The 27,970-nt window shown below is 39.6% G+C and overlaps 1 protein-coding gene and 1 long non-coding RNA gene across 4 annotated transcripts in view; one reads left to right on the top strand and one right to left on the bottom strand.

Annotated features, from left to right (window-relative positions):
• Positions 1–27,969, bottom strand: LOC133243146 (uncharacterized). Its single transcript, XR_009734984.1, has 3 exons — positions 27,790–27,969; positions 18,258–18,388; positions 1–10,798 (listed from the first exon to the last, which is right to left on the bottom strand). It is a non-coding gene; the product is annotated as an uncharacterized LOC133243146 (long non-coding RNA).
• Positions 1–27,970, top strand: part of ABCB7 (ATP binding cassette subfamily B member 7) — a 147,176-nt gene that overhangs the window by 5,095 nt on the left and 114,111 nt on the right. The gene's annotated exons all lie outside the window — the stretch shown is intronic.

Raw genomic sequence — 27,970 nt, forward strand, 5'->3', positions numbered from 1 at the left:
TTTTCATTGTTTTTTTTTTTTTTTCTATTGAGCTGCATGAGCTGTTTGTATATTTTGGGGATTAATTCCTTGTCTGTCACATCTCATTCTGTGTTTTGTTCATGGTTTCTGCTCCTGTGCAAAAAGCTTTTAACTAGGTCCTGTTTGTTAATTTTTATTTTCATTACTCTAGGAAGTGTATCAAAAAAGATCTTGCTGTGATTTATGTCACAGTGTTCTGGCTATCTTATCCTCTAAGATAAGAGTTTTAGAGTGTCTGGCCTTACATTTAGGTATTTAATCCATTTTGAGTTTATTATTATTTATTTGAGTTTATTTATTAAGAAAAAATTTTTTCTTAAAATGGAAAGATTTCATATGATAAGACCTAAATTATAATGATTATTATACAGTTGCCTCTCTATTATACTAATTCATATTAAAAAGACTTAAGTTTTGAAAGAATTTTTGATTTATTTCATTAATATTGATGTGGTAGAAACTGAGGCATCATATACGTAATCCATAGTGCTTTTTTAATCTATGTTAAATGAGTTCTTAACTCTTGATCCTGACACTGATAATGTACTTTCTTCATTTTTTTAAAAACATCTTTATTGGGATTAGTTCACATATCTAAAAGTCACCCACTTAAAGTGTACAATTCAATGGGTTTATTATATTCAATGGGTTTTAGTATATTCAGCAATACATACCACCATCACCACAGTCAGTTTTACATTTTCATTACCTCAGAAAGAAACCTTTTGGCTATCACCCTCATTCCCCCTTCCCCACCAGACCTATACAACATTAATCTATGTTCAGTCTCTATAGACTTGTCCATTCTGGACATTTCACATAAATGGAATCTTTTAATATTTGGTCTTGAGACTGGCTTCTTAGCATTATGTTTTCAAGGTTCATCCATGCTATGGCATGCATTAAATACTTCATTTCTTTTTATAGCTGAATAATATTTGATGGTATGGATGTAAGATTATTCATTCATCAATTGATAGTCATTCAGGTTGTTTCCATCTTTTGTCTGTTATGAATAATGGTGCTTAATATTTATATACAAGTTTTATATGGACATAATATTTTCATTTCTCTTGGGTGTACACATAAGAGTAGATTTGTAGGGTCATATGGTAATTCTATGTTTAATTCTTTATAAAGCTGCCAAACTGGTTTTCAGAGTGACTACAGGATTTTACATCAGAAGTGTCTGAGGGTACCAATTTTTCTATATCCTAGCTATTAGTTGTTATCTGACTTTTTTAGTCTAGCCATTTTGGTGGGTGTGAAGTCATGTCTCCTTGTGGTTTTGATTTGTGTTTCTTTGATAACTAAAGATGTTGAGCAACTATCCATGTGCTTATTGGCCATTTGTATGTATTCTTTGGAGAAATGGCAATTCAGGTCCTTTACCCAATGTTTAATTGGATTATTGTTCTTTTTACTATTGAGATATGAGAGTCCTTATTCTATATTCAAATCCCTTATCAGATATATGATTTGCAAATGTTTTCTCTCATTGTGTAGATTGTCTCTTTCTTCCTTGATAGTGTACTTTGAAGCACAGAAGTTTTTCATTTTGTTGAAGTCAAATTTATCTATTTTTTTTTCTTTTATTGTTCATACTTTTCGTGTTATAGCTAAAAATCCATTGCCAAATCTGAGGTAATGGAGATTTACCTTTAGGTTTTCTTCTAAGTATTTTATAACTTAATTCTAGGAGAAGGCAATGGCACCCCACTCCAGTACTCTTGCCTGGAAAATCCCATGGATGAAGGACCCTGGTAGGCTGTAGTCCACGGGGTCGCTAAGAGTGGGACATGACTGAGTGACTTCACTTTCACTTTTCACTTTCATGCACCAGAGAAGGAAATGGCAACCCAGTCCAGTGTTCTTCCCTGGAGAATCCTAGGGACAGGTGAGCCTGGTGGGCTTCCGTCTATGGGGTCGCACAGAGTCGGACACGACTGAAGTGACTTAGCAGCAGCAGCAGCAGTGACTTATAGAAACATTACTTTTGCATAGTTCTGGTTCCTTCCCCCACTTTGTTGCTTTACTTCTCTATATATTACATCTATAAATGTTACAGTCCTAACAATATATTGTGAGAATTATGACTTTATATAATTTTATGACTTTTAAAGAAGTTGAGATAAGAAAGGAGGGTAAATAAATATTTATGGCGTTTGTTATTTTAACCTTCATATTTATCATTTCTGGTTCCTTTCATTTGTTCTCTTGTGTTTGAGTTATCTGGATTCATTCCTTAGCCCAATACAGCTATGCTGCCACCCATTTCCTTTGTGCTGTTATTGGCAAGCGTATTGCATGTCTCTATGTTATAGTCTCAAAGGCAATGGCACCCCACTCCAGTACTCTTGCCTGGAAAATCCATGGACAGGGGAGCCTGGTAGGCTGCAGTCCATGGGGTCGCTAAGAGTCTGACACGACTGAGTGACTTCACTTTCACTTTTCTCTTTCATGCATTGGAGAAGGAAATGGCAACCCACTCCAGTATTGTTGCCTGGAGAATCCCAGGGACGGCAGAGCCTGGTGGGCTGCCGTCTATGGGGTCGCACAGAGTTGGACGCGACTGAAGTGACTTAGCATAGCATAACGTACATTATATAAATATTTTTATATGATTGATTTTTAAATCAGTACAAAGAAGAAAATAGAAAAAATGTACATTTATATAGTGTAATGATACAATGAGCCATGCCATGTAAGGCCAGCCAAGATGGACGGGGCATGGTGGAGAGTGCTGACAAAATGTGGTCCACTGGATAAGGGAATGGCAAACCATTTCAGTATTTGAGAACTCACGAACGGTATGAAAAGGCAAAAAGATAGGACACTGAAAGATGAACTCCCCAGGTCAGTAAGTGCCGAATATGCTACTGGAGATCAGTGGAGAACTAACTACAGAAAGAATGAAGAGACAGAGCCAAAGCAAAAACAACACCCAGTTGTGGATGTGACTGGTGATGGAAGCAGGGTCCGATGCTGCAAAGAGCAGTATTGTATAGGAACCTGGAATGTTAGGTCCATGAATCAAGGCAAATTGGAAGTGATCAAACAGATGGCAAGAGTGAACATCCACATTCTAGGAATCAGTGAACTAAGATGGACTGGAATGGGTGGATTTAACTCAGATAACCATTATATCTACTACAGTGGGCAAGAATCCCTTAGAAGAAATGGAGTAGCCATCATAGTCAACAAAGAGTCCAAAATGCAGTACTTGGCCGCAATCTCAAAAATGACAGAATGATCTCTGTTTGTTTCCAAGGCAAACCATTCAATATCATGGTTATCCAAGTCTGTGCCCCTACCAGTAATGCTGAAGAAGCTGAAGTTGAATGGTTCTGTGAAGACCTACAAGACCTTCTAGAACTAACACCCCCAAAAAGATGTCCTTTTCATTATAGTGGACTGGAATGCAAAAGTAGGAAGTCAAGAAACACCTGGAGTAACAGGCAAATTTGGCCTTGGAATACAGAATGAAGCAGAGCAAAGGCTAATAGAGTTTTGCCAATACAGTGCATAGCAAACACCCTCTTCCAACAACACAAGAGAAGACTACATACGGACATCACCAGATGTTCAACACCTAAATCACACTGATTATATTCTTTGCAGCCAAAGATGGAGAAGCTCTATACAGTCAGCAAAAACAAGAACGGGAGCTAACTGTGACTCAGATCATGAACTGCTTATTGCCAAATTCAGACTGAAGAAAGTGGGGAAAACCACTAGACCATTCAGGTATGACCTAAATCAAATCCCTTATGATTATACAGTGGAAGTGAGAAATAGATTTAAGGGACTAGATCTGATAGATAGACTGCCTGATGAACTATGAACGGAGGTTTGTGACACTGTACAGGACACAGGGATCAAGACCATCCCCAAGAAAAAGAAATGCTAAAAGCAAAATGGCTGTCTGAGGAGGCCTTACAAATAGCTGTGAAAAGAAGAGAAGCGAAAAGCAAAGGAGAAAAGGAAAGATATACCCATTTGAATGCAGAGTTCCAAAGAATAGCAAGGAAAGACAAAAAAGCCTTCCTCAGTGATCAATGCAAAGAAATAGAGGAAAACAATAGAATGGGAAAGACTGGAGATCTCTTCAAGAAAATTAGAGATACCAAGAGAACATTTCATGCAGAGTTGGGCTCAATAAAGGACAGAAATGGTATGGACCTAACAGAAGTAGAAGATATTAAGAAGAGGTGGCAAGAAAACAGAAGAACTGTACAAAAAGGTCTTCATGACCAAGATAATCATGATGGTGTGATCACTCACCTAGAGCCAGACATCCTGGAATGTGAAGTCAAGTGGGCCTTAGGAAGCATCACTACAAACAAAGCTAGTGGAGGTGATGGAATTCCAGTTGATCTATTTCAAATCCTAAAGATGATGCTGTGAAAGTGCTGCACTCAATATGCCAGCAAATTTGGAAAACTCAGCAGTGGCCACAGGACTGGAAAAAGTCAGTTTTCATTCCAATCCCAAAGAAAGGCAATGCAAAAGAATGCTCAAACTACTGAACAATTGCACTCATCTCACACACTAGTAAAATAATGCTCAAAATTCTCCAAGCCAGGCTTCAACAATATGTGAACCATGAACTTCCAGATGTTCAAGCTGGTTTTAGAAAAGGCAGAGGAACCAGAGATCAAATTGCCAACATCCACTGGATCATTGAAAAAGCAAGAAAGTCCCAGAAAAACATCTATTTCTGCTTTATTGACTATGCCAAAGCCTTTGACTGTGTGGATCACAAGAAACTGTGGAAAATTCTGAAAGAGATGGGCATACCAGACCACCTGACCTGCCTCTTGAGAAACCTATATGCAGGTCAGGAAGCAACAGTTAGAACTGGACATGGAACAACAGACTGGTTCCAAATAGGAAAAGGAGTACGTCAAGGCTGTATCAGAGAAGGCAATGGCACCCACTCCAGTACTCTTGCCTGGAAAATCCCATGGGCGGAGGAGCCTGGTAGGCTGCAGTCCATGGGGTTGCAAAGAGTTGGACACGACTGAGCAATTTCACTTTTCACTTTCATGCATTGGAGAAGACAATGGCAACCCACTTCAGTGTTCTTGCCTGGAGAGTCCCAGGGAAGGGGAGCCTGGTGGGCTGCCATCTATGAGGTCACACAGAGTCAGACAGGACTGAAGCGACTTAGCAGCAGCAAGGCTGTATATTGTCACACCCTGTTTATTTAACTTATATGCAGAATACATCATGCAAAACGCTTGGTTGGAGGAAGCACAAGCTGGAAACAGGATTGCCAGGAGAAATATCAATAACCTTAGATATGCAGATGATACCACTCTTATGGCAGAAAGTGAAGAACTAAAGAGCCTCTTGATGAAAGTGAAAGAGGAGAGTGAAAAAGTTGTCTTAAAGCTCAACACTCAGAAAACTAAGATCATGGCATCCAGTCCCATCACTTCTTGGGAAATAGATGGGGAAACACTGGCTGACTTTATTTTTCGGGGCTCCAAAATCACTGCAAATGGTGACTACAGCCATGAAATTAAAAGATGCTTACTCCTTGGAAGGAAAGTTATGACCAACCTATACAGCATATTAAACAGCGGAGACATTACTTTGCCAACAAAGGTCCGTCTAGTCAAGGCTATGGTTTTTCCAGTGGTCATGTATGGATGTGAGAATTGGACTATAAAGAAAGCTGAGCACAGAAGAATTGATGCTTTTGAACTGTGGTGTTGGAGAAGACTCTTAAGAGTCCCTTGGACTGAAAGGAGATCCAACCATTCCATCCTAAAGGAGATCAGTCCTGGGTATTCATTGGAAGGACTGATATTGAGGCTGAAACTCCAATACTTTGGCCACCTGATGTAAAGAACTGGCTCATTTGAAAAGACCCTGATGCTGCGAAAGATTGAGGGCAGGAGGAGAAGGGGACAACAGAGGATAAGATGGTTGGATGGCATCACCGACTCAATGGACATGAGTTTGAGTAAACTCTGGGAATTGCTGATGGACAGGGACTCCTGGTATGCTGCAGTTCATGGGGTCACAAAGAGTTGGACTCAACTGAGCAACTGTATTGAACTGAACTTTCAGGATTTCCCCCCTTTTTTTGACTTTCATTATTTTTACTGTCATGTGTCTATGGATCTCTTTGCAGGTTTCTGTTGACTAAAAAAGATGCAGTCATGGGAATTGCCAGTTAAGTTTTATTTGGGGCAAAATGAGGACTGCAGATGGCGAGTCAGCACCTCAGATAGCTCTGAGAGACTTCTTGAGTGAGGCAGAGAGGGAAGGTAAATATATAAGATTTTTCTGAAGAGGGAGTTCAGTGCAATCATGCACTCATTTTGCAAAAGGTTTTCTGCTAGTCACGAGGAGCTGATGTCATCATGAAGGGATTTAGAGCTTTTCTAGATATGAGGAGATGCAAAGATTGGGGTCTTGAAACCAGTTCCTGAAAATATCTGTCTATAGAAACTTGTTCCACCAATTTTCCTGGAGGACAGCGTGCCTCACTCTCCACCCTGAATTCTCTTCAGGGAGTGTCAGAGGTCAGAAGCTGCAGCAGCACAGGTGGATGGCAAATGTCCTTCTTGTTGTTCAGTTGATGGTGAATGCACTTGGCAAGTGCCAATTTGTAGTTGACAGGCAAATGCTAATTTGTGGTTGACAAGGCCTCCTGATGGTAATAAATTTGACCATACTTTGGGAGGCATTTCATGGCCATTTTGTCCCACATTGCTAGCAAGGCTCATTCCTAGTTCTTGAGAAGATTTTGCTGATAGGTCACTCAATGTGATATTACTGGACCAGGTTTTAATAGTCAAAGATCTCTGGACACCTGTCTTCTAGTTATGATTCAGGAAAATATTCCCTCTCATTACATCCTCCCATATCTAAAGCTACACTGTTACAGTCATTGATCACATATTGGGCTAAACATTTGATCGACTGCCTCAAGTCTAGTCATCATCATTTTTGTTAGAGGCTCAATTATACACTTGGTAATACAAGAGTCAGTATATATATTATCTTGTAAAACAGGCAAGATACAAATAATATAATTAATAACATTAATGGAATTATAAGGAAATGTTTCAGTCATGAGCCTCCCACACCAAACAAGTTTTTTTTAAAAGATGACCAAGACTAGGGAAAGGGTCACTCAAGGCAGAGATCTGGTTTTTCATGTGGTTCATCAAATGTGTTACATTTGAATCCTAGAGGATTCATCAGGTATGAAAACACAGCATTCAGTTTGAATTATGGCACAGGTGCCTCCCTAAGATGCTGTAAGGATGTCAAGGGCCATGCAGTTTTGTAGCATTGCCTTCCTTATCATAGAGACCTCAGAGTTCAGTAGGCTAATAGCCTGGTTACTATTGTTTAAAGCTTGTTGAGTGAAAGTTGTTAAGGCTTCAGTGTGGTCAATTACATTTTCCAGTCCTATTGAAGGCACAAAAAATAGCTGCTAAATGGTCATACCGATAGAATACAGATCTCTTGACTCATCAGACTCGTATCAGTGGTAGATTATCTGGGGTTACCTCTAATTTGTTTTGTATATAACCTTGAGTTCAGGGAAATCCCAAACTACACCTTCCTATCTATCCCAGTAGAAGCCAAGGCCGTAAATTAGTACCACAATCCACCAAGTTCCATTAGATGCAATCCAGTGAATCCCTGATCGCCTGACCTTGTCAGTTCCATACCCATCACTGTCTCTAAGGTAATAAGGCACCAGCCTAGTTTCATAATGTTACTAACTTGATCATTCTTAGTATGATTTCATTGTTTCCAACATAGAAGAGCTTTTAAACTTAAATGACCATTGCCTGGTGTTAACTATGTGGATTTATCCTATAATTGTGAGTGTTTTCCTTTTAGTAGGTGAGAAGTTACAGTTTTTGATTGAGACTTAGCTTGTTGCTCTGATTGACTTTGACTGACCCTAAGAGAAAACTTAAATCTATGGCCAGGGTCAGAGCAGATATTATTAATTGGCCAGGTGACAGGATGCTGTCTAGTAATATCATAAGTAGACAGAACAGGATTGAACTGTCTTCTAAAATAAATTTCCTAGGGGCAGTCCAGTCAGAGCTTTGAAGGGGGGAAATCCACCAAGGTAACCCAGAAGTACTAGACATATGTAATTGGCCATAAACCCAGTAATTGGGTTGAGTTTTAAAACTAGCATAGTCTTATGTCCAAGAGAAGGTAATGGCATCCCACTCCAGTACTCTTGCCTGGAAAATCCCATGAATGGAGGAGCCTGGTGGGCTGCAGCCCATGGGGTCGCTAAGAGTCGGACACGACTGAGCGACTTCACTTTCACTTTTCACTTTCCTGCATTGAGGAAGGAAATGGCAACCCACTCCAGTGTTTTTGCCTGGAGAATCCCAGGGATGGGGGAGCCTGGTGGGCTGCCGTCTATGGGGTCACACAGAGTCGGACACGACTGAAGCGACTTAGCAGCAGCAGCAGCAGTCTCATGTCCATGATAGAAAATATTTGATTTATAAGCAAAAGTCCAAGAAGTCAAGAAAACATTATAAATGATCATATGAATCAAGGCCAGCATTTTGGGTAAGCTCTCTACTTCTGATGTTGTTGTCTTCTCATCCTGGTGTGAGTGTAGCTCCTCCTCTATTCAAGTGTGATTTTAAAGTGAGTTTGAGATCAGCAGTCCTCTTCTACAGTCCAGTTTTGTGTCTGGGCCCTTTTTAAGTGTGAAATATGAACCCAAGAATCCGTTTCCCTTCAGTTTCACTGTGCATGAGGTAGTTAAGAATACTTGATAAAAAATCTTTCCATCCGGGTTGGAGACAGTCCCTTAAATTATGTCATTTTCTAGTCCTAGTTGCAGGTTGTGAGGCATTTGGTCTTCATCCAAAGATAGATTGCTGAGATAAACTTCAAAAACAAACTTAGGATGTCCTTTAATAAGTCAATTAAGTTTTATGTTAATATACCATAACAGCAAAGAACTATCCAGGAAATGAGTCTTAGCAGATACAGACCTCCATTAATTGGAATTTAATGTTAATTGAAACAGCTTTTTCTACCTAAAATTATCATTGTTTTTACCAGATATAACCAAATTAAAACTAGTTTGTTTGTGAAATAAATCTGGGTTCAGTAAACTTTGCCTAATGATTTTATAACCATAATTGATCACAGACTTCCTTTTTTTGCTTTGCTAAAACTTTTATAGTCTGTGGATACCTTATCTTTGACAAAGGAGGCAAAAATATACAATGAAGAAAAGACAGTCTCTTTAACAAGTGGTGCTGGGAAAACTGGTCAACCATGTGTAAAAGAATGAAACTAGAACACTTTCTAACGCCATACACAAAAACAAACTCAAAATGGATTAAAGATCTAAATGTAGGAACAGAAACTATAAAACTCTTAGAGGGAAACATAGGCAGAACACTCTCTGACATAAATCACAGCAAGATCCTCTATAACTCTCCTCCATGAGTAATGGAAGTAAAAGCAAAAATAAACAAATGGGACCTAATTAAACTTAAAAGCTTTTACACAACAAAGGAAACTATAAGCAAGATGAAAAGGTAGCCTTATAGGATGGGACAAGATAATAGCAAATGAAGCAACTGACAAAGACTTAGTATCCAAAATATTCAGGCAGCTCATGCAGCTCAATACCAGAAAAAAGAACAGCCCAATCAAAAAGTGTGCCAAAGAAGGAAACAAACGTTCCTCCAAAAAAGACATACAGATGGCTAATAAACACATGAGAAGATGCTCAACAACACTCATTGTTAGAGAAATGCAAATCAAAACCACAATGAAGTATCATCTCATGCTGATCAGAATGGCTGCCATCAAAAAGTCTACAAACAATAAATGCTGGAGAGGGTGTGGAGGAAAGGAAACTCTCTACACTGCTGGTGGGAATGCAAACTGGTACTGCCACAAGGGAGTACAGTGTGGAGATTCTTTAAAAAACTGGAAATAGAACTGCCATACAACATAGCAATCCCACTGCTGAGCATACATGCCGAGAAAACCAGAATTGAAAGAGACACACGTACTCCAATGTTCATTGCAGTACCGTTTACAATAGCTAGGACGTGGAAGCAACCTAGATGTCCACTGGCCAACAAATGGATGAAGATGTTGTGGTACATATACACAATGGAATATTACTCAGCTATAAAAAGAAACGCATTTGAGTCTGTTCTAATGAGGTGGATTAAACGAGCCTATTATACAGTCAGAAAGAGAAACACCAATACAGTATATTAATGCATATATATGGAATTAGAAAAATGGTAATGATGATCCTATATGCAAGGCAGCAAAAGAGACAGATGTAAAGAACAGACTTTTGGACTCTGTGGGAGAAGGCGAGGGTGGGATGATTCTAGAGAGTAGCTTGAAACATGTATTACCATATGTAAAATAGATGACCAGTGCAAGCATGAAGCAGGGCACTCAAAGCTGGTGCTCTGGGACAACCCAGAGGGATGGGGTGGGGAGGGAGATGGGAGGGGCGTTCAGGATGGGGGGACACATATGCACCCATGGTTGATTCATGTTGGTCGATGTATGGTAAAAACCATCACAATATTGTAAAGTAATTATCCTCCAATTAAAATAAATTAATTAAGAAAAAGAATCTCAGACTGAACTTTTTTTTTTTTTTTTAAATCCTCTCAGGGCTAGGAAAGTCACACCAAAGGCTTATCACAGATTTTACTTGACAGATCTAGGTGAATTCCTCCCTTCTCAAGGTCTCCAAAGTTTCTTGAGCTTTCTGTACCTGTTAGTGAGATAGCCTTCCTAAGTTATCTGATAAAGGTACAGGAAACCTAAGAGTTTCCAATCTCTGGAGGGATCAGATAGAGAGAAAATATAGTGTTTCAATTTTGCTTACAAAAATATCATTTTACCAAATTGCTGTAAGTCGTAATCAGTTTGAGGGGAAGGTTTCCTTATACCTGGAAAACACAGATTCAAATCAGTAACTTTTCAGGTAGAAGCCATAAAAGTTATAAGCATATTCACCAGTTCATTCAGTCCTTTTGTTAATCTTTGTGAAGCCATCAGGTTTCCCTTGAGAATCCTTTAATGCCTTACCCAGTTCAGAAACTTGAATTTATCCAAAAGTCCTTTCTGTAAATCTTCTTGAAAAGGAAGCAGTATTTTGAAAGTTGGTTAGTGCTGTGACAAAACTTTAAGATATAACTAGAATTATGACTGATAATATTTTACCAGGACATATCAGAATTTTAGGAACTCCATATAATTTCTAGGATATCAGTAACATTTACTGTCTAATATAACCTGAGATTTATTACTCATTTGACAATACTTCCCATGTAATTCAACATACCAAATGAACCTAATTGGTTTAATCTCTCTGGGATGTTTCAGGGGCCCTCTGAAACATCCCAAAGTTAGCTAGAATTCAAAAGTGCTTCATTAGAATTTGATTTAGGAAGGTTTGTCAATAAATATCCAAAGCGTTTAGAACACTCAGTCAGATAGGATCATAGGTCATTCTGAAACAATAGCTATTCACTTAGCCAACGTAACAATAAAGGATTGCAAAAGTAAATACAGAACAGATCATTTAAGAGGAAAAGAAATGTAAATCTATTATCAAAGGCAGTTCACCATCTGAAGAAAGTGTGTACTCTTATTAACAGGTAGAAAACCCAAATTCAAGTTTTTATACCAGCTTACTTTTAAATTCATTTAAAAGCAAACTTAATTACATTTATTTTTTCAGAGTTTTACATTTTCGTTTATTTTTTAAAACAACAGAGGTCAACCACAGATGTGGACCTCCAGCAATAAAAACAGGATTTCAAGTGCCAGATACTCAGCATATTAGGTGTCCTACATAAGTCACAGGATAATAGTTCTAAATATCTATAATGTGATCCAAAACCCTAAAAACAGCTGGCACAAAACCATCATGAATAACTTCCTCTCTGGATATAAATTTTAAAAAATATTATTACAGTATCATAGCCCCAACTAACAACAACTGGGGTATATATTACCGTGTCTTGTGAAATTAGGTGTATTTATTCTCTTGATCAGTAGCAAATGCTATTAAACTTAATACTGACCATGCACGGAACTCTTTTCTCAGGGTCCACTTTCCACAAAAATTATTACTTTCTGTACCCATTACTCCATTAGTTTGCTTTCCCCTCCTGAAACAGCCAAGTGTAAGTCACACCTACTTCCTTTTCCCTTCATAAATGCAATTCCATTCCTCATGCCATACTGAAAAGACACATCCTACTTTCCTTAAGCAACCATGAATTGTCATTTATATTAGCATTCTGTAGATTGGTGAACATAAATACCAGTGATAATTTCTTTTTTAAAACATTTAATTGGAGGATAATTGCTTTACAATATTGTAAAGCATAGGTTTTTGTCATACATCAATATGGTTGATGTTGGTACCAACTTTCTAGATTCTGTATATATGCATTAACATATGGTATCTGTCTTTCTCTTACTTCACTCTATAACAGGCTCTAGGTTCATCCACCTCATTAGAGCTGACTCAAATGCATTCCTTTTTATAGCTGAGTAATATTCCATTGTGTATAGGTATAAAAACTTTCTTATCTATTCATTGCCTGATGGACATCTAGGTTGCTTCCATGTCCTAGCTATTGATAGAGCTGCAATAAACTTTGGGGTGCATGTGTCTTTTTCAGTTGTGGTTTCCTCAGGTTATATGCCCAGTAGTGGGATTTCTGGGTCATAAGATTTTTTTTCTTCCTAGTGTTTTAAGGAATCTCCATACTGTTCTCCATAGTGGCTATATCAATTTGCATTCTCACCAACAGTGCTAAAGGGTTCCCTTTTCTCCACACCCTCTCCAGAATTTATTGTTTGTAGACTTTTTGATGATGACCATTCTTACCAGTGTGAGATGATACCTCATTGTGGTTTTGATTTCCATTTCTCTAATAAGTAATTTTGAGCATCTTTTCATGTGATTATTAGCCATCTGGATGTTGTCTTTAGTGAAATGTCTGTTTAGGTCTTCTGGCCCCTTTTTGATTGGGTTCTTTGCTGCTGCTGCTGCTAAGTCGCTTCAGTCATGTCCAACTCTGCGACCCCGTAGACGGCAGCCCACCAAGCTCCGCCGTCCTTGGGATTCTCCAGGCAAGAACACTGGAGTGGGTTGCCATTTCCTTCTCCAGTGCATGAAAGTGAAAAGTGAAAGTGAAGTCGCTCAGTCATGTCCGACTCTTAGCAACCCCATGGACTGCAGCCCACCAGGTTCCTCTGTCCATGGAATTTTCCAGGCAAGAGTACTGGAGTGGGGTGCCATCGCCTTCTCCGGATTGGGTTCTTTACTTTACTGGTATTGAGCTGCATGAGCTGCTTGAATATTTTGGAGATTAATTCTCAGTTGTGCTCTGGAGAGGGAGGGACACTGCAAACACCACTGGCGTATGTGTGGAGCACTGGCAGTGACTGAAGCACATGGGCGTTGCCACAGCCCAAGGTGAGCATGCACCTCCCAGTGAAAAGCCACTTGGGCTCCCGGGTGAGCTGCAAGGGCATAGTCCCAGGTGGACCATGTGTCTCCTCAGAGGAGCTGGTCTTAGGTTGTGACACTCCTGACTCCTGGTAGATCTGAGCTGTCCAAGATCCTGGGAAGACATGGGTAGCAACTAGCGATCTGCTTACAGCTTGGTGGCAGATGCCATCTCTGGGGCTGAGATTGCAGCCACCCCTTGCCTTCTGCCTCTGGCTGTTGTGCGCCTGTCTCTCTGCCTCTGAGGCCGTAAATGGCAGCCAGCTTTCCCCACTTCAGTATTGACTAGGGTGCGATCCTTTGTTCTGTGAGCGTGCCAGGAGTCAGAGTGTGGTGTTAGAGCCTTCCTTTGGTAATGGTCCTTTGTTTCTCTGGTGATCCCACGGTTTTCCCCTTTCTGTCTGTGGTATGTCACATTAGCCCCCTCTGAGTGTTCTCATGGCATTCAACCCTGGTCCTTTCCCTGAGGACCGACAATGCAGCCCACGCCTCCATACGCAGACCCCACTTGATATGGGTGGACATGAGTTTGTGAGTCACTTCTCAACTGTTAATTGCCATTTGGCACAATTTCTGTGGTGAAGTTTCTCAGTTATGCTTCTCTCTGTGGTTCCTAAGTTCCCCACTGACCCTGCCTGTGAAAGGGTTTCCTATTGTTTGGAAACTTCTCCTTCATGACACCCTCCCCAGGATGGACCTCTGTCCTGAAATCCTTTGTCTCCCTTTCTGTCTTCATCCTTTGCCCTACCTCATTCTGAGGAGATTGGTTTGCCTTTCTGGGATCCTCTGCCAGCATTTAGAAGTTGTCCTGTGGGAGTTGCTGCACTTGCAATGATCTTTTGATGTATTTGTGGCGGGAAAAGTGGTCTCCCTGACCTATTCCTCTGCCATCTTGGGACTGCCCTGCCAGTGATAATTTCTAAAAACAACAACAACAACAACAACAACAAACTCATTTTCTTTCTTATAGGAAACGTCTCAGGATGGCACCAAACATTATTCATTAATAGTCCAAAATCTCTTTAGTTTCTCTGTAAGAGGAAATTCGTTTTCAGTAGTCACTGTTTCAGAATCTTATTTTGTTTGGAAATAACCTAGCTATTCAATAAACTTTCATCACTTAGTTTAGCACACCACTAGAAATTGAGGCTACCAAAATCTGGACAGAGTATTTTAGACAAACATTCCTAAAGTGTAATTATTCTTAATAGAGTTTATCTCAAAGCTCTTATATCATTTACATTTTCTTTCCTTAAAAGTTTCTTCACTTGAGTTACTTTCCTTGCTGACATATTTGTATATTAAACCTAGGCACAATGAAAATACTGTGCTTAAAAATGTTAATAATTCTTAGACCTGTCTATATTAGTTAGATCAGCAAATAAACATTAATAAGTTACTCATTTAATACTGAATATTTCCCAGTTCACGTGAATCTAAAACTCATTTACGTTGTTTTCTCTTGTATTTAGAGTTGTTTGGTTTGTAACTGCTTACTTTTCTTTAGGCCAATAAGATTATTAGAACTCATTTACAAATTAACCTCAGCAATATTATCCAAAGACAAAAACACATACTGAGACATACACATATCCTGGCAGGCACACTGCAAGATCGAGCTTCATCTTGTAAACTTAGTCATAAATCACGTATCACAATATAAAACCCACTAATTGTAAATAATGAGACAGTTGGATGGCATCACTGACTTGACAGACATGCGTTTGAGCAAGCTCTGGGAGTTGGTGATGGACGGGGAAGCCTGGCATACTGTAGTCCATGGGGTCGCAACGAGTTGGGCATGACTGAGCAACTGAACTGAATTGTAAATAACAGCTGGAATAGGAAAATTTTAAAAAGGCTTTGTTCCCTTTTTTTCCTTCAGTCTAAGGAATTCAGAGATGGTCTAAATAAGATAAGTGATTCAGAGAGCTCTGGTCCTCAAGGTATAATAGGAGTTATTCTCTTAGGGCAGAAGTTTTAAAGAGATAATTTTTCTTTCAAGCTTTCTTTGGAGTCTAAAGAATATTGTGACCACACTGTCAAAAATCATCTTTATTTTTCTGTAGTCATAGTTTCATAACCAAAATTTAGGCCAGATAGTGCTCAAATTGTCCTTGAGAGTAAGGGTCTACCCTGGTCCCAGCAGGGATTGCCCCTATGGGCAAGTGGAAGTCTTAGTTTGAGCAGCCCTAGACTGTTGATTATAGGAGAACCTGGACATAAGGGAACTTTAGTCCATTTTCCCATCCTGTGGCAATAAAGGTCTGATAATTTTAGGCGATTTTTCTTTGTCATGCGATCATAGCTATAGGTTGACCAGTCATTTAAAATTTTTCCCAAAGAGGTCCCGGGTGTGGTGTGGAACCTTACAGGAAGTGCTTCCATTTTATCTCGAACAATTTGTACCTAATATCTGTACACTCAAACGAAAGTAACCAAACCAAACCAGTACCTTACCACCAGAAGTCACACTCTGTCGAGACAAGCTCAACAAACAGGCGAAAGTGCAGTATGGTGAGAGAATGAGAAACGAGACACAAGAATTCAGAGAAAAGCGAGGATCAGGGGACCAACAATGCTCCAAGGTGAAGGTGCTGAAACTGAGTCCAAGCCAGCTTTATTATACTTTCAGCCATGAATGAAAGAATATATGGGGAGTTAAACTATAACTCATGTGGCTTTCAGGGCCAAAGAACAAAATGATCATTAACCATTGAGCAATTAGGAAATAGTAACAAATCAGTAACTAAGACTGATATTCTTATCTATAGATTTTCCACCAGATACGTAAAACATGTGACTCTGAGACGCCAGTTGAGAAACAGTCTGGGGTAGGTTTACCGACTCCAGAATCATATCTTGTTTTCAAGATAATGAACTGTTCCCTCTGGACTTGTTCCAAGAGTCTCATGCCATATAACATCCAGTTTATCAATAATTATAAATTTCTTTTGTGGCCCTTCCCATGGCCTGCTTTTCTTTTATTCTTCCTGTCTGCTGCTGCTGCTGCTGCTAAGTCACTGCAGTCATGTCCGACTCTGTGCGACCCCATAGATGGAAGCCCACCAGGCTCCCCCGTCCCTAGGATTCTCCAGGCAAGAACACTGGAGTGGGTTGCCATTTCCTTCTCCAATGCATGAAAGTGAAAAGTGAAAGTGAAGTTGCTCAGTCGTGTCCGACTATTCGTGACCTCATGGACTGCAGCCTACCAGGCTCCTCTGTCCATGGGATTTTCCAGGCAAGAGTACTGGAGTGGGGTGCCATTGCCTTCTCCGTCCTGTCTCCTACATCACTCCAAATAAAAGACAAAGAGATGCCCCAAAGTCAAAAGCCTAACAGAAGAAACAGCAAAGTGATGCCCAGAAACCAAAAGCCAAATGACAGTTCCCCAAGAGGATGGCAAAGAGATGCCCAGAAGCCAAAAACCAAATGGCATAAATTCCCCAAATGTGAGTTCCCAGTCCCACTACACCTGTGACCTGGCAGAGTTAGTGGCCTTTTTTAGCTCCAGTGTAGTTATAAGCAATTTCTTCTTGGTTTCCTGAAAAGAAGTTACTGTGTTGTTTCCTCTTTCAGAACCTTCTAGATAGCAAAGTAAGCAATCCATTCAGTCTGTTTGATCTTACAGCTGGCTTTTTCTAATGGTGCCTGTAAAAATAGCAATTTTGGAATATCATGCTGCTGCTGCTAAGTCGCTTCAGTTGTGTCCAACTCCATGCGACCCCATAGATGGCAGCCCACCAGGCTCCTCTGTCCCTGGGATTCTCCAGGCAAGAACACTGGAGTGGGTTGCCGTTTCCTTCTCCTTGGAATATCATAAGAATCCCAATTTGGACATTTTAGGTTGAGATTTCCTTTAGTATAATTTCCCCAATTAACTAGGTACTTGCAAGTATAAGTTTTGTTTGCACATAATGCTGGGATTCCCTGATAGCTCAGTTGGTAAAGAATCTGCCTTCAATGCAGGACACCCCGGTTTTATTCCTGGATCAGGAAGATCCCCTGAAGAAGGGAAAGGCTACCCATTCCAGTATTCTGGCCTGGAGAATTCCATGAACGTAGAACCAAGTTCTAAGTCCGTGGGGTCACAAAGAGTCGGACACGACTGAGCAACTTTCACTTCATTAACCCTGGCTGGAGTGTTAGAAGCTGCTTTCTGATGCCCCTTGTTTCTGTATTTGAGAGGATCTATTTCGCATTTTAAATTGAACTTGTCATGGATAAAATTCACCTTTCACTTTTATCCTGACAAATTCTATTAATGCAGCCAAACTGAGGAAAAGCATTACATCAGTCTCTTACCTGGCATGCAAACTACTCAGCACAGACCATTCAGTCTCCTCCAACTGAGCAACCTTGGTATCTTTCAACTAGCGCCTCCCCCTCAGTACCTTTCCACTGGGTGGGTATTCCCTGGTATCTTTGAACCAGCACTCCCCCACCCCCGTGTTCTTTCATCCAGACCCTTCCCACCAAGTATCTTTCAGTTACACAGGTATTTCTCAGTATATTTCAACTGATCCCCACTCCAAGCCCCACTTTGCATGTGGACCTTGAGTAGGTATGCCCTGGTATATTTCAACTGCCCTTCCCCTGCAAGTATCTTTTGCCTGGGAGGGGATAGGTAACCTGCTCCACCACCAAGTAAAATTAAGGTTTTCAACTAATATGGGAGATCTGAGAACCAGGCGAGTCTTACCCAAATTCGTCTGCACTCCCTGGGGCATCAGATGGGTGCAAGAGGCTGCTGCTGGTACCAAAGCTCTGATCCTCATGGAGTTCAGGTGAAAGAGGAAAGTCCACTGTGGGTCCCTTCATCAGTCGCCATAACTGTCGACAAAAAAAGATGCACAAATGAGGACAAGAGCTTGGGAGACAGCACCTCAGATAGCTCTGAGAAACTGCTCCAAAGAGGCAATGGAGGAAGGTCAATATGTAAGATTGGTGAAGAGGGAGTTTAATGCAATCAAACACTCATTTTACAAAAGGTTTTCTGCTGGTGACAAGGAGCTGATGAGTGACTGAACTGACTGACTGATCCCTTTGAATATATACTACCTCTACTTTGTGAGCCCAGTTTATTACTGGTAGTAGTTTTCTAGGAACAACATAGGCTACATTGAAGTTCACATGAATTTTTGATGGGGTAAAACTGTATTCTATCTCTTCTGATACTACTTATTGATCTAAGTATAGGAGTAGGAGAACTGAGATTGATGCTGAGTGTAGTATTTTCCAGTGTTGGGGAGGTGGAATTAGAGTGGAGGAAAAGTAAGCTAGGTTCTAAAATCATCTGGGAAAGTAGAAAAGGTTCTAAGGAAGTGGTGGAGAATAGCAGCATTTCTATAAAAATTTTTATAAAATAACGCATATATATGGAATCTAGAAAGATGGTAATGACAACCCTGTATGCGAGACAGCAAAAGAGACACAGATGTATAGAACAGTCTTTTGGGCTCTGTGGGAGAGGGAGGGGGGGATGATTTGGGAGAATGGCATTAAAACATGTATAATATCATATAAGAAGCGAATCGCCAGTCCAGGTTCGATGCAGGATAGAGGATGCTTGGGGCTGGTGCACTGGGATGACCCAGAGGATGGTATGGGGAGGGAGGTGGGAGGGGGTTCAGGATGGGGAACACGTGTACACCCGTGGTGGATGCATGTTGATGTATGGCAAAACCAATACAATATTGTAAAGTAAAAAAAATAATAAAAAAATTTAAAAAAATAAAAATACTTTTTTTTGAACTACACACACACACAAAAGATGAAGCTTAAACATGGGCTGTGAATGATAGGAGTGGAAATAAAAACGTCTTAAAACCTTTCTAGGTCCAAAGGTCTTCTGCCACTTGCAGAAGTGGCACTGGGGATTGAGAAGAGGAATTCAGAGGACCCCTCATTCTGAAATAGTTGAATAAATAACATTCTCTAAACCATTGACATACTGATTTGAATTGGTAATTAATAGTAGGGGGGATAAAAGTTCATAATAGTGGTTCTAAACTTTTATTTAGAGCAATAGGTCCTTTGAGAATATAATAAAGGCTATGAACTTCCCCTCTAGGAAAATGCAGATGCATAAAAACCTGTTTTTATTAAATTGAAGATACAGTAATACATTGATATTCAGTGTTGTGATCTTTTTTTTTTTTTAAACTTTACAATATTGTATTGGTTCTGCCATATATCGAAATGAATCCGCCACAGGCATACATGTGTTCCCCATCCTGAATCCTCCTCCCTCCTCCCTCCTCATACCATCCCTCTGGGTCTTCCCAGTGCACCAGCCCCAAGCATCCAGTATTGTGCATTGAACCTGGACTGGCGACTCATTTCATACATGATATTATACATATTTCAATGCCTTTCTCCCAAATCATCCCACCCTCTCCCTCTCCCACAGAGTCCAAAAGTGTCTCTTTTGCTGTCTCATATACAGGGTTATTGTTACCATCTTTCTGAATTCCATATATATGCGTTAGTATACTACATTGGTGTTTTTCTTTCTGGCATACTTCACTCTGTATAATAGGCTCCAGTTTCATCCACCTCATTAGAACTGATTCAAATGTATTCTTTTTAATGGCTGAGTAATACTCCATTGTGTATATGTACCACAGCTTTCTTATCCATTCATCTGCTGATGGACATCTAGGTTGCTTCGATGTCCTGGCTATTATAAACAGTGCTGCGATGAACACTAGGGTACACGTGTCTCTTTCAATTCTGGTTTCCTCAGTGTGTATGCCCAGCAGTGGGGTTGCTGGATCATAAGGCAGTTCTATTTCCAGTTTTTTAAGGAATCTCCACACTGTTCTCCATAGTGGCTGTACTAGTTTGCATTCCCACCAACAATGTAAGAGGGTTCCCTTTTCTCCACATCCTCTCCAGCATTTATTACTTGTAGACTTTTGGATCACAGCCATTCTGACTGGCGTGAAATGGTACCTCATAGTGGTTTTGATTTGCATTTCTCTGATAATGAGTGATGTTGAGCATCTTTTCATGTGTTTGTTAGCCCTCTGTATGTCTTCTTTGGAGAAATGTCTATTTAGTTCTTTGGCCCATTTTTTGATTGGGTGATTTATTTTTCTGGAATTGAGCTGTAGGAGTTGCTTGTATATTTTTGAGATTAGGTGTTTGTCAGTTGTTTCATTTGCTATTATTTTCTCCCATTCTTAAGGCTGTCTTTTCACCTTGCTTTTAGTTTCCTTTGTTGTGCAGAAGCTTTTAACTTTAATTAGGTCGCATTTGTTTATTTTTGCTTTTATTTCCAATATTCTGGGAGGTGGATCATAGAGGATCCTGCTGTGATGTATGTCGCAGAGTGTTTTGCCTATGTTCTCCTCTAGGAGTTTTATAGTTTCTGGTCTTACGTTGAGATCTTTAATCCATTTTGAGTTTATTTTTGTGAATGGTGTTAGAAAGTGTTCTAGTTTCATTCTTTTACAAGTGGTTGATCAGTTTTCCCAGCACCACTTGTTAAAGAGATTGTCTTTAATCCATTGTATATTCTTGCCTCCTTTGTCAAAGATAAGGTGTCCATATGTGCATGGATTTATCTCTGAGCTTTCTATTTTATTCCATTGATCTATATTTCTGTCTTTGTGCCAGTACCATACTGTCTTGATGACTGTGGCTTTGTAGTAGAGCCTGAAGTCAGGCAGGTTGATTCCTCCAGTTTCAGTCTTCTTTCTCAAGATAGCTTTGGCTATTCGAGGATTTTTGTATTTCCATACAAATTGTGAAATTATTTGTTCTAGCTCTGTGAAGAATGCCGTTGGTAGCTTGATAGGGATTGCATTGAATCTATAAATTGCTTTGGGTAGTATTCTCATTTTCACTATATTGATTCTTCCAATCCAAGAACATGGTATATTTCTCCATCTATTAGTGTCCTCTTTGATTTCTTTCACAAGTGTTTTATAGTTTTCTATATATAGGTCTTTAGTTTCTTTAGGTAGATATATTCCTAAGTATTTTATTCTTTTCGTTGCAACGGTGAATGGAATTGTTTCCTTAATTTCTCTTTCTGTTTTCTCATTATTAGTGTATAGGAATGCAAGGGATTTCTGTGTGTTTATTTTATATCCTGGAACTTTACTATAATCATTGATTAGTTCTAGTAATTTTCTGGTGGAGTCTTTAGGGTTTTCTATGTAGAGGATCATGTCATCTGCAAACAGTGAGAGTTTTACTTCTTCTTTTCCAATTTTGATTTCTTTTATTTCTTTCTCTGCTCTGATTGCTGTGACCAAAACTTCCAAAACTATGTTGAATAATAATGGTGAAAGTGGGCACCCTTGTCTTGTTCCTGACTTTAGAGGAAATGCTTTCAATTTTTCACCATTGAGGATAATGTTTGCTGTGGGTTTGTCATATATAGCTTTTATTATGTTGAGGTATGTTCCTTCTATTCCTGCTTTCTGGAGAGTTCTTATCATAAATGGATGTTGAATTTTGTCAAAGGCTTTCTCTGCATCTATTGAGATAATCATATGGTTTTTATTTTTCAATTTGTTAATGTGGTGTATTACATTGATTGATTTGCAGATATTGAAGAATCCTTGCATCCCTGGGATAAAGCCCACTTGGTCATGGTGTATTATCTTTTTAATGTGTTGTTGAATTCTGATTGCTAGAATTCTGTTAAGGATTTTTGCATCTATGTTCATCAGTGATATTGGCCTGTAGTTTTCTTTTTTTGTGGCATCTTTGTCAGGTTTTGGTATTAGGATGATGGTGGCCTCATAGAATGAGTTTGGAATTTTACCTTCCTCTGCAATTTTCTGGAAGAGTTTGAGCAGAATAGGTGTTAGCTCTTCTCTAAATTCTTGGTAGAATTCAGCTGTGAAGCCATCTGGACCTGGGCTTTTGTTTGCTGGAAGATTTTTGATTACAGTTTCAATTTCCGTGCTTGTGATGGGTCTGTTAAGATTTTCTATTTCTTCCTGGTCCAGTTTTAGAAAGTTGTACTTTTCTAAGAATTTGTCCATTTCTTCCACGTTGTCCATTTTATTGGCATATAATTGCTGATAGTAGTCTCTTATGATCCTTTGTATTTCTGTGTTGTCTGTTGTGATCTCTCCATTTTCATTTCTAATTTTATTGATTTGATATCTCTCCCTTTGTTTCTTGATGAGTCTGGCTAATGGTTTGTCAGTTTTCTTTATCCTTTCAAAGAACCAGCTTTTGGCTTTGTTAATTTTTGCTATGGTCTCTTTTGTTTCTTTTGCATTTATTTCTGCCCTAAGTTTTAAGATTTCTTTCCTTCTACTAACCCTGGGGTTCTTCATTTCTTCCTTTTCTAGTTGCTTTAGGTGTAGACTTAGGTTATTTATTTGACTTTTTTCTTGTTTCTTGAGGTATGCCTGTATTGCTATGAACTTTCCCCTTAGGACTGCTTTTACCATGTCCCACAGGTTTTGGGTTGTTGTGTTTTCATTTCTTTCTATGCAAATTTTGATTTCTTTTTTGATTTCTTCTGTGATTTGTTGGTTATTCAGCAGCATGTTGTTCAGCCTCCATAGTTGGAATTTTTAATAGTTTTTCTCCTGTAATTGAGATCTAATCTTACTGCATTGTGGTCAGAAAAGATGCTTAGAATGATTTCTATTTTTTTGAAATTACCAAGGCTAGCTTTATGGCCCAGGATGTGATCTATCCTGGAGAAGGTTCCATGTGCGCTTGAGAAAAAGGTGAAAGTCATTGTTTTGGGATAAAATGTCCTATAGATATCAATTAGGTCTAACTGGTCTATTGTATCGTTTAAAGTTTGTGTTTCCTTGTTAATTTTCTGTTTAGTTGATCTATCCATAGGTGTGAGTGGGGTATTAAAGTCTCCCACTATTATTGTGTTATTGTTAATTTCTCCTTTCATACTTGTTAGTGTTTATCTTACGTATTGCGGTGCTCCCGTGTTGGGTGCATATATATTTATAATTGTTATATCTTCTTGTTGGATTGATCCTTTGATCATTATGTAGTGACCTTCTTTGTCTCTTTTCACAGCCTTTGTTTTAAAGTCTATTTTATCTGATATGAGTATTGCTGCTCCTGCTTTCTTTTGATCTCTATTTGCATGAAATATCTTTTTCCAGCCCTTCACTTTCAGTCTGTATGTGTCCCCTGTTTTGAGGTGGGTCTCTTGTAGACAACATATGTAGGGGTCTTGTTTTTGTATCCATTCAGCCAGTCTTTGTCTTTTGGTTGGAGCATTCAACCCATATACGTTTAAGGTAATTATTCTTAAGTATGATCCCGTTGCTATTTATTGTTTTGGGTTTGAATTTATACACCGTTTTTGTGTTTCCTGTCTAGAGAATATCCTTTAGTATTTGTTGGAGAGCTGGTTTGGTGCTGCTGAATTCTCTCAACTTTTGCTTGTCTGTAAAGCTTTTGATTTCTCCTTCATATTTGAATGAGATCCTTGCTGGGTACAATAATATGGGCTGTAGGTTATTTTCTTTCATCACTTTAAGTATGTCTTGCCATTCCCTCCTGGCTTCAAGAGTTTCTATTGAAAGATCAGCTGTTATCCTTTTGGGAATTCCCTTGTGTGTTATTCGTTGTTTTTCCCTTGCTGCTTTTAATATTTGTTCTTTGTGTTTGATCTTTGTTAATTTGATTAATATGTGTCTTGGGGTGTTTCGCCTTGGGTTTGTCCTGTTTGGGACTCTCTGGGTTTCTTGGACTTGAGTGATTATTTCCTTCCCCATTTTAGAGAAGTTTTCAACTATTATCTCCTCAAGTATTTTCTCATGGTCTTTCTTTTTGTCTTCTTCTTCTGGGACCCCTATGATTCGAATGTTGTAGCATTTAATATTGTCCTGGAGGTCTCTGAGATTGTCCTCATTTCTTTTAATTCGTTTTTCTTTTTTCCTCTCTGATTCATTTATTTCTACCATTCTATCTTCTAATTCACTAATCCTATCTTCTGCCTCTGTTATTCTACTATTTGTTGCCTCCAGATTGTTTTTGATTTCATTTATTGCATTATTCATTATATATTGACTCTTTTTTATTTCTTCTAGGTCCTTGTTAAACCTTTCTTGCATCTTCTCAATCCTTGTCTCCAGGCTATTTATCTGTGATTCTATTTTGATTTCAAGATTTTGGATCAACTTCACTATCATTATTCGGAATTCTTTATCAGGTAGATTCCCTATCTCTTCCTCTTTTGTTTGGTTTGGTGGACATTTATCCTGTTCCTTTATCTGCTGGGTATTCCTCTGTCTCTTCATCTTGTTTAAACTGCTGAGTTTGGGGTGTCCTTTCTGTATTCTGGCAGTTTGTGGAGTTCTCTTTATTGTGGCATTTCCTCGCTATTTGTGGGTTTGTACAGGTGGCTTGTCAAGGTTTCTTGGTTAGGGAAGCCTGTGTCGGTGTTCTGGTGGATGGAGCTGTATTTCTTCTCTCTGGAGTGCAGTGAATTGTCCAGTAATGAGTTATGTGATGTCTATGGTTTTGGGGTGACTTTAGGCAGCCTGTATCTTGGAGCTCAGGGCTGTGTTCCTATGTTGCTGGAGAATTTGCTTGGTATGTCTTGCCCTGGAACTTGTTGGCCCTTGTGTGGTGCTTGGTTTCAGTGTAGGTATGGAGGCGTTTGATGAGCTTCTGTCAATTAATGTTCCTCTGGAGTCAGGAGTTCCCTGGAGTTAGGGTTTGGACTTAAGCCTCCTGCTTCCAGTTATCGGTCTTATTTTTACAGTAGTTTCAAAACTTCTCCTTCTATACAGCACCGTTGATAAAACATCTACATTAAAGATGAAAAGTTTCTCCACCGTGAGGGTCACCCAGAGAGGTTCACAGCATTACATGGAGAAGAGAAGAGGGAGGAGGGAGTTAGAGGTGACCCGAATGAGATGAGGTGGAATCAATAGAGGAGAGAGTGGGCTAGCCAGTAATCACTTCCTTATGTGCACTCCACAGTTGGACTGCTCAGAGATGTTCACGGAGTTATACAGAGAAAAGAAGGAGGAAGGAGACAGAGGTGGCCAGGAGGATAAAAGGGGGAATGAAAAGGAGGGAGACAGATCCAGCCAGTAATCAATTCCTTAAGTGTTCTCCACCGTCTGGAACACACAGAAATTCACAGAGTTGGGTAGAGTAGAGAGGGGTTATGGGAGGAGACACAGGTGACCTGGTGGAGAAAAAAGAGAGTCCAGAGTGGGAGAGAGCAGTCAAGCCAGTAATCTCGCTCCCTAGTGAAAAATGGGTACTGAAGATTGGGTTATTAAAGGTACAAAATTGGTAACAAATACATAAAAGCAAAAATTAAAAATCTAGAGTAGATTTTGGAATTTCAAAAATACAATGTTAAAGAAAAGAATAAGGAAAAAAAAGAGAGAAAAAAAACAAAGTCGCAAAAATTGTAAAGAAAATATAGGTACAAAATTGATAACAAATACCAAAAAGCAAAAGTTAAAAATATAGAGTAGAGTCTGGAATGTCAAAAATACAATGTTAAAAAAAAGAAGAAAAAGAAAGAGAGAAAAAAACAAACAAACAAAAACCAACCAAGTCACAAAAATTATAAAGAAAATATAGGTAGAAAATTGATAACAAATACTAAAAAGCATAAATTAAAAATCTAGAGTAGTGTTTGGAATTTCAGATATACAATGTTATATAAAAGAAGAAGAGAAAGAGAGAGAGAAAAAAGTCACAAAAATTATTAAAAAAAAAAATAGGTACAAAATTGATAATCAACACCAAAAAGGTAAAATTAAAAATCTAGAGTAGAGTTTGGAATTTCAAAAATACAGTGTTAAATAAAAAAAGAAAATAAAAACAAGGTCACAAAAATTATAAAAAATATACATATGAAGTTTGCTTTTAAAAAAAAATAGGTTCTTTTTTTTTTTGCAAAGTAATAGGTTATAAAAGTGATAATTAAAGGAATAATAGAGGACTTAAAATTTTTTTAAAAATTAAAAAAAAAAGACAGATCGTAAAGTAGTAAAAATATATCTAGGAATTTCTCTGATTTTGTTGTGGGCATTGTGGGGTCAGTTCATTTTCAGCTAGTTCCTTTGTCCAACTTATATTTCTCAAGATCTATAGGCCCCCTTCCTATGTATTCAATACTAACCACAGGGTTTTAATCTATTGCCTGTAGCTTCCAAGGTGGTTCCCTCTGTTACAGCTTCTTCTGTTTGCTGGTCTCTTCAGTGTCTGGTTTTCGCCCTGACACAAAGGGGACAGTGGTGGACACTTTTTTTTTTTTTTTTTTAGGCTCACTTGTTCAGTCGCGCTGTGGGGAGGGAGGGACGCTGCAAACAAATAACACTGGCGTGTGCTCGCAGTACCTCAACCACACTGGGCCTGCCCCTGCTCATGGCCCGTGTAGCCTCCCTGCCCACACTGCTTAGGCTCTAGGTTGCTCCACCGGGAACCATCTGCAGCCGGCCCAGGGCTGCTTGCACCTCCCAGGTCTAAGCTGCTCAGGTTCAGGCACTCGGGTAGTCCTCAGAGGTGCAGACTCGGTTGGGCCTGCGTTTTGTGCCCTTCCCTGGTCCGAGCAGCTCAGGTGATGAGGTGTTTGGCGAGCACAACTGCTGCAACTTATCTCCTGCCTGCCGCTTGGTTAACTAGGTGTACAACCAGCATACCTTCTCAGGCAGATGTTGACCTTCCAGACCCCCAAGAAGTTTTAGTTAGCAAAGAAGCCTGCTTTCAGTTTTGTAGATAACGTCTCTGGGGCTGCGATTGCCCCCTTCCGGCTCTGGCTGCCTGTCACCAGAGGGGGACGGTCTGCAGCCGGCTATCTCTGTACAGTCCTTTGTTCCGTGCGCAGGCCTGGCAGTATCTTAGGTTAGGGCTGGCTTTTCGCGTGGTAGATATCCCACAGTCTGGTTTGCTAGCCCAAATTATTTTGCTCAGATAGCGCTCAGGGTATTCAGGCCAGATCCTTACTCTAAGCGATGCAGCCCATGTCGCGCCTCCCTGCCCAGCCCCCCCTTGCTAGTGGCGTGTGCAGGCGTCTGCGCTGCTTCTCCACTGGGGGAGTTACCATAGGGCTCGTAATCTGCGGGTTTTAATTGTTTATTTATTTTTCCTCCCTGTTATGTTGCCCTCTGTGCTTCCAAGGCTCAGCACAGATTCGGCACTGAGAAGGTTTCCTGGTGTTTGGAAACTTCTCTCTTTTTAAGACTCCCTTCCCGGGATGGAGCTCCGTCCCTCCCTCTTTTGTCTCTTTTTTTGTCTTTTATATTTTTTCCTACCTCCTTTTGAAGACAATGGGTTGCTTTTCTGGGTGCCTGATGTCCTCTGCCAGCATTCAGAAGTTGTTTTGTGGAATTTACTCGGCGTTTAAATGTTCTTTTGATGAATTTGTGGGGGAGAAAGTATTCTCCCCGTCCTACTCCTCCGCCATCTTAGCTCCTCTCCCTCCAGTGTTGTGAC

Source organism: Bos javanicus, chromosome X (genome assembly GCF_032452875.1).
Source record: "Bos javanicus breed banteng chromosome X, ARS-OSU_banteng_1.0, whole genome shotgun sequence".
Lineage (NCBI taxonomy): Eukaryota > Metazoa > Chordata > Mammalia > Artiodactyla > Bovidae > Bos > Bos javanicus.